We start from the raw sequence: 8,162 nt of genomic DNA on the forward strand, positions 1-8,162 counted from the left end.
TGAGTGGGGCTTCCACAGGTGCGATGGGAACACTAGAAGGCAGCGCTTCGGCGACTTTCTCATCAATAAATTGGCGGATAGCCGGCGAGATGGATGGCGCGTTGGCCGGCGCTAATTGCGAAGTGCAGACGGTCGGCTGAACTGGATGGAGGAGGGACAGCTGGCGTGCAACTTCTTGGCGGATGAAGTCTTGGATATTCTGCATATATTGAGACTGTTCCGCAGACGGCGTAGCCAGTGCTAAGCCAGCAATGCCGGCAGGTGCGGCAGCCTGCCGCGTAGAAGCGCGTTGCTTTCGTAGCTCGTCAAACCTCTGGCACAGTGTTATAATGTCGGATACGGAAGTAGGGTCCCTGGCCGACATAATATAGTACGCATCATCAGTGAGACCATTTAGAACATGCGTGACTCTTTCGGGCTCGGGCATGGACGGATTTACCCGCTTGCCGAGGTCAACCACGTCCTCAATGCAGCTGGTAAACGTTTCCTCGGGAAGTTGAAGCCGTGCGTGGAGGCGTTGTTCGGCGCGGAGTTTACGTACCGCAGGACGGCCGAAGACACCCGCGAAGTTGTTCTTGCAGACCACGTCGCAAGATCGGCTTCGTGGTTTCAAAACCACAGATTCGCCACGTCCGTGAGGTAGAAGAGGACGTTGCTCAGTTTTATGGAATCGTCCCAGCGGTTGTAAGTGCTGACGTGCTCGAAAGGCGCCAGCCAGTCGTCAACGCCATGGTCGTCGGTACCACTGAAGACAGGTGGGTCACGGAAGCGTTGCGCCCCGGGACAGAAGATGGTGGCAGGAGTGGCAGGGATGGGCGCCGATGGTTGGCTGGGAGCGTCCTGCATGGTTGTGACCGAAGGCGGTAGCGTGCGGTTCCGAAGTTCCAGGGCAAAATTTGCGAGGAGGACTAAGTCGACTACCGAGACACCTCCACCAAGTGTAAGGTGTTTCTTGGAGCACCAAAACCGTAGGCAACGTCCACAAACCAAAGCCACGGGGGTAGCGTTCGAACCAACAGTGCAGTGCCCACAAGGCTTCGGCTCCACTTCGTCTACCTCTTCGGGTTGGCGCGCGAGCTGATGGCGATCGGGATTACTACATAACAGCGAAAGATTGCAACTGTTCGCCTGCCGAAGCTGTGACTAATCTCGACAAGGCGTGCTTCAAATCATTCATTGAAAATATACTAGCTTGATGTTAGCCTAACCCTCATGTAATGATTCTCGTGGGCCTTTGATGTACTCATAAATAAAAAATAAATACAAAAACAACCCTATCATTGCAATGGGCTTTGACGACTCTTTGTTTCCCCTCCAACGTAGCCCAGCCAACGGCGGTCGGGACTGAGCTCTCAGTAATCACAGGAAAAGAAATACGCAGTATCTGTCACATTTCGATGGAGGCGAAACGAAGTGGCGTCCGTGTGCTGTGCGATGTCAGCGCATGTTATAGATCCCCAGGTGGTCGCAATTACTCCGTAGCCCCCACTACGGCTCGCCTTTCTCTCTTTCCACTTTCACTCCCACTTTCATTACTTCGCTTACGGCGCGGTTCAGGTGTCCACAGAGCAAGTGTGACAGATACTGCGCCTTCCCTTTCCCATGAACCAGTTATGATTATTAGTATCTATCACACTTGTTCTGTGTACACCTCAACTGCGCATCAGGGAATGGGGTAAGGTGGGAGTGAATGTTGGTAGAGAGGAAAGGAGTTGCCATTATGGATGACTACACAGTAATTTCAGAGAATTCGGGATCTTTAACATGCTCGGACAGGGAGGGGGAGGAGTGCGGCTGATCCTGGCCCTGTTGGGCCTGGGACAAGTAGGCCACCGCTGCTTGCAGGGGTGGGGGGGATAGCTTGCCACCGAAAGTGCATCTGTTGTAGGCAGTCATTGCACCCGCTACCGCTTCGGTGGTGGATGACGGCTGTAGCGGTGCGCGTCTTTCTCTCCCTCTTTTTTCTTTCGTCGCTATTTTCTCTTCTGTCCGCTATTTTCTATTCTGTCTAGCGCACGTTAAAGATCCCCAGGTGGTCGAAATTACTCCGTAGCCCTCCACTACGGCTCCTCTTTCTTTCTTTCCACTTTCACTCCCACCTTCCTCCCTTCCCTTACGGCGCGATTGCGGTGTCCCCAGAAAACAAGTGAGACAGTAAACCACGGGCTTCCCTTCCTATAAATAAATAAATCAAATCTCTTCTGTCTGCACGAGGCAGCGGAGGAGGCTCAGCTACACAGCTAGTAGCAGGCTGTGTAGCGTGTATAGGTGTGTGTAGTAGAGGCGTCCGTGTGCTGTGTGATGTCAGCGCACGTTAAAGATCCCCAGGTGGTCGAAATTATTCCGTAGGCCTCCACTACGGCTCCTCTTTCTTTCTTTCCACTTTCACTCCCACCTTCCTCCCTTCCCTTACGGCGCGATTACGGTGTCCCCAGAAAACAAGTGAGACAGTAAACCACGGCCTTCCCTTCCTATAAATAAATAAATCAAATCTCTTCTGTCTGCACGAGGCAGCGGAGGAGGCTCAGCTACACAGCTAGTAGCAGGCTGTGTAGCGTGTATAGGTGTGTGTAGTAGAGGCGTCCGTGTGCTGTGCGATGTCAGCGCACGTTAAAGATCCCCAGGTGGTCGAAATTACTCCGTAGCCCTCCACTACGGCTCCTCTTTCTCTCTTTCCACTTTCACTCCCATCTTCCTCCCTTCCCTTACGGCGCGGTTGAGGTGTCCACAGAAAACAAGTGAGGCAGTTACCGCGCCTTTCCCTTCCTTGAAATGAATCAGAATCCACAGCGTGGACATTGCACAGCACACGAACGCCACTTCACTTCGCCCCATCGAAACGCTGGCGCCGGCGGTTGGTATTGAACCCCTGTACCACCATGGCGGGGAGTGTCGATGCGGAGAGAAAGAGGGCCCATAGTGAAAGGCTACGGAGTAATTTGACAACCTCTGGGTTTTAACGTGTACAGACATAGTACACCCCAGGGCGGCTTCTCCTTTTAAGTTAGGCTTAGGGGTACGAAAGGCAAAGTACACATTAGGGTGAACGCTCAATATCGTGGACACCAACACCGAATCAGTTCAAGGTAACTTCAAGGGCAAATTTAATGCAACTTTCGCTTCCATTCTGAATTGGCTTATAAGGCATTCCGCAATATCGCTCAAGGCCACCTGAAGGTGAAAACCGCCGTGACGCTGATGACTCCAAAATTTGGCGTAGCGAAGCTTTCGCTTCAATATTTCCGGCATCGACGCAAAGATTGGGCTTTATCAGGCACCTGAATTTTTACGTTGCCTAGCCTCAATTGCCGGAATTTTGTCTGCGGCGACGCCGGTAATCGAAATGCTAACGTAAGAAACGCTGCCATGTGGTGTTGGGCTTCATGGCTGAAGGGAAGGGCGCTACGATCACGTCGCGATCAACTCACGTTGGACCTGCTATTGTTGGGGCCCACTCGCAGCGCGACGCGCCAGCTCGGTCTCTCTCTCTCGCCTAAGAGCATTGTTTAGGGTGGAGCTAATCTAGACGCCATCTTGGATTGCTATAGTGGCAAACTACCATGACAAACAGTGCTTCGAAATTGCAACCGACATCTTGAGTTTGGAGCCACCGAAATACCGATGAAATCGCCAAACGTGCCAATAGCTTACGCTACAGCGTCCGCTTTTAAATGTTACCGATTCAAACCGGGCTGCTTTCGCAACAGCGACAACGTAGAAAATTCACAAAAGTTATGTGAAAGTAAAGGAAACGAAAGGCACAGGGCAAGGAGGAGCGGTTACGCTGTATCTTCTTATAATGTCTACTAAAATTAAGAAGGGAGGATATAATTGAGCGCAGTTGTACCAAAGAACGACCATGGAGCCCTACATTTCTTAGATATATATATAATTGGTTTACAGGAAGGGAAAGGCGCAGTATCTGTCACACTTGCTGAGATAGAGCTACCAGTTTTGGGAGCCAAGGATACCGAAACCATTGAACTGCTCTTTACTGAAATATACGCAGCTCAATGGCACTTATGACCGGTCCATAATTAGGAAGCAATATGCGAGATTTTAGTTTCAACGTTATCTTCCTACACACGGTTACACTAGATGCAGGAGCTGTAGATATTATTCCCCGTCTGGTATATTGTATTGTGATACGAATAAAGTATAGCAGTTTTGGAGGTTTTCGACTAAAATTATGCCACATCGGCTTTAACGCGTTAAAGCCGTATATGGGTCTTAGCGATAACGCAGGAAGAAAACCTAAGGTGAGCAGCTTCATCCAGGAAGCCGTAGCTCAGGGCCACCTCATGTCTGGTCGGAGGTGGTGAAGGGCGGCAGTTCCTGGCCGTACGGGACTGGAACGGTAGGTCTGCGCCGCTTGCGGCGGGGGCTAGCCAGCCACCGATTGTTTATCTGTTGTAGGCCGTCACTGCACCCGCCACCGCTTAGGTGGAGAACGACGGCTGTTGTTGCAGCGCGCGTCTTTTTCTCCCTCTTCTTTTTCTTTCTTCTCTATTTTCTCTTCTGTCCGCACGAGCTACAGAGCCAGTAGCAGACCCGTGCATTTTCGTTTCCTTCTTCCTACAGCCACAACAACAACAACAGACTGCGCTGATTGTCTAGGCGAGGGTTTGACAGCGGCGCTTCCCAATATTCTGTTGTGCATTTTACAGTTATGGTACCATCTCTTCCCTTAAATTCTCACTCCATATGTTATAGGGTGTGAGAAAGGTGTAGAATTTGTATTAAAATCTACGATGTGTTCAAAACTATGTTTACGTGTTTAAAAAGTTAAAAAAACTAGATTTGTATACGCAGAAATCCTTACTCTGATTAAGTGGCTAGGCGGACGCAGATTATCAGTGCAGTTTCCCAGTTCGCAAAATTCAATAATTAACCGCTTACTCGCAGTAGTGAGCATGCATGTTTATGCAGAAAACTTATTGCAGTGCCATTTGATGATGATTCATTTTCGGGCAATTTTAATAGCGCACCTGTGCCCTGCGATATGACAGTATAAAACTTTCAGCTCAGCCTATCTAAATACGCATAACACGCAGCGCCATTCGGCATGCAGCTCCTACCTGTTGAGGAGCAACTGTTGCACATGGCGCTCAGTTCTTTTTTTTTTAATTCGATAGCGTTAAAGATCCCGTTAGCCGAAAATCTGGCGTCGGCAACTATGCGCCGGTGTGGTGAGCCCAGAACAAAGAAGACTACACTGCCAGACGGCAGCTAAAATTATGTATGTATGTATGTAGTTATTTCAGCTTCATTTTCTGCAAAACAGCAGAGCTAATACAAAAAAAGTCAGTGGCCTTGAACCTATAAATAACATGCAAAATGAATATTACTTTCCTTCAAAGATACTTTGTTCACAATATTAGTCGTAAGTGATAAAGTATCATACTTAACTTTAAAAAAACTATCCGCCACAAGGGAATCTAACCGCTCAGCTCACCAGACGAGCACGTTAACCCACAACGCCATGCGCGGCACTTGCGAAACATCTCAGTTATTGTCCAGCGTTAATGCCCTGTTCATGGATGCCTAGGCCAGCAACGACTACTCCTTAAGCCCGGTATCCAGGAGGGCGCGCGCGCTCGACATCTGCCGCCAGCTATGAAGACCACGCACCCAACGAGCGCGCGCCATCACCGCCGTGTGGAATTACTGAAATAGATTCCTGCCCGAAAGAAGCACTATGTGACTTGCGGGCTTGGCAAATAAACACTGCCGTAGAATCAGCCACAAATGCTTTCTCATTACACTCTATGGCTAAAGGATCAAAAATGTGCTTTAAAGATGCATTGTTTAGAATATTAGCTATACTCAGCTAAGGTCTTTGTTGCCACAAGAATATTTATTCACTGATACATGTGATCACGACTTGCAAAGTAATTGCTCTTGTGGGGCAATTTAAATGTATGCATGTAACCGCCTGCGCTGCAAGTGGCTAAAGTCACGGTAAAATAATGTCGGGCACTGTTGCAATCTTTTTTTTTTATTGCTGCGGGCAGCCGCCTTACCAGTTTGCATGTTCCGCAACGAAAATGTGTTCTTTAATTTACGCCCAGGACCCCAGAAACACGGCTTTACATTTTCTGTCTCGCGAAAGACTCATTTATATTGTAACATATGAAATGGTTTTAATACAGGTGAACTTCGTATGAAGGACGGACGCACACGGCTCAGAAAAACCCGGATCAGTCTGCACGCGCCTCGCTTCCTCCGCTTCTGCTGCTTCTGCAGCTGCTCAGCGTGCCGCTACGCGGCGTAACAGTTCCCCCCGGGCATACGATTCTCGTCCTCGAGAAAATTACCTAGATCGAAGATGGCAGCGCTTCATGCGAGCCACGTGAACAATATGTGTCTGCGGGATCGGCGGGTATCCGTCGTGACTTTGGTGATAACGCAATTCACGTCATCAGTTGGTCCAACACGACCAAGGGTCCATCGTACTTGCAGAGAAACTTCTCATAAAATCCTCGCTTACGAATAGGCGTCCAAAGCCAGACGTATTCTCCAGGGGAGTAAGCAACCGCACGGTGACGCCTATAGTAGTGTTCTTTGGAGCGACTTTGAGAAGCCAGTGTGCGTAAGCGGGCTATACGACGGGCTTCTTCGGCACGGCATAGTATCTGGGAAACAGACGCATCGTCGTTGGGAGAAAATGGGAAGATAGTGTTTAAGAAAACGGGGGGAGTTCTTGCATAGAGTAAAATCAAAGGAAAAAGCCGGCAACTTCATGATTTGCAGTGTTGTAAACGGTAGCACTGAATCCCAGTTGCGATGGTCAGACGAGACGTATATTGACAGCATGGTTGTCAAGGTGCGCTTGGTGCGCTCAGTGAGACCGTTGGTCTGCGGATGATGCGGTGTCGAGTGTCGGTAATGTGAACCACAAAGTCGGAGCATTTCTTCCACAACATCAGCAGTGAATTGCCGACCACGATCACACGGGGTGCGCCATGGCGAAGAATAACAGAATTCAAAAGAAACGACGAAACATCAGCAGCCTCTGCGGTAGTGAGAGCAGCGGCCTCCGCGTATCTAGTAAGATAGTCAACGCAGACGATAACCCAGCGGCAGCACTCCACAGTCTTTGGAAAAGGACCGAGCTGGTCAATTCCAATCTTTTCAAAAGGTGAGGTAGGTGGCTTGACGGGTTGTAAAGGTCCGGCCAGTGTGGTGGTGCGTGCCTTAAGTCGTTGGCATTTTTCACATGTCGCAACGTATTGCTTGGTGGTCTTATACATTTCTGACCAATAAAAACGCTGGCGAATTCTTTGCAGGGTACGACAGAAGCCTAGATGTCCAGAGGTAATAACATCATGCATGGCATGCAAACCTTGTGCACGGAGACTTTGGGACGACCAAAAGGAGGGCAGCCCCGTCAACTGAGTAGTTCTTGAACAAAACACCATCTTCGAATGTAAACTGCATTGACTCGGCTCTTCCTTCTGCCTCTTGTATAAGAGGCTGTAGTGACCGGTCGTTGCGTTGTTCTCGCCTAAAGGGCGCCATACTAAGAAACGTCGACGCGATTGATGCTAAACACCCGCCGAAGCTGTCATCATCGTTAACGGAAGTCGGCAATGGGTGCTGTGACAAGCAGTCTGCATCACTTATGTCGTCCACTCTTGTACGTGACACGAAAGTTGTATTCTTGTAGGCGTAACGCTCAGCGCGCCAGACGACCAGATGGATCACGAAATCCGATGAGCCAGCATAGCGAATGGTGGTCAGTAACTATGGTGAAGTAGCGCCCATATAAGTATGGTCGGAACTTGTGCACAGCGAACACAACTGCGAGGCACTCCAATTCGGTAACTGTGTAGTTCCGCTCACATTTTGTCAACGTACGGCTGGCATATGCAACAACGTGCTCAGCCCCACTATACAGCTGCACAAGCACCGCCCGAAGACCGACGCCACTGGCGTCAGTGTGAGCTTCCGTCACAGCAAATAGGTCAAAGTGGCGCAGCAGTGGTGCTAAAGTTAGAGAAGACTTGAGCAGGTTGAAAGAGGATTCGCACTCTGGGGTCCACACAAATTGCAAATACTTGTGCAGTAGAGAAGTAGGGGGTGCGCAAGCTGCGCAAACCCAGCAATGAAGCGACGAAAATAAGAAGAGAGGCCAAGAAAGCTCCGAAGACTTTTCAGGG

Source organism: Amblyomma maculatum, chromosome 9 (genome assembly GCF_055883805.1).
Source record: "Amblyomma maculatum isolate TAMU_Amacu chromosome 9, ASM5588380v1, whole genome shotgun sequence".
Lineage (NCBI taxonomy): Eukaryota > Metazoa > Arthropoda > Arachnida > Ixodida > Ixodidae > Amblyomma > Amblyomma maculatum.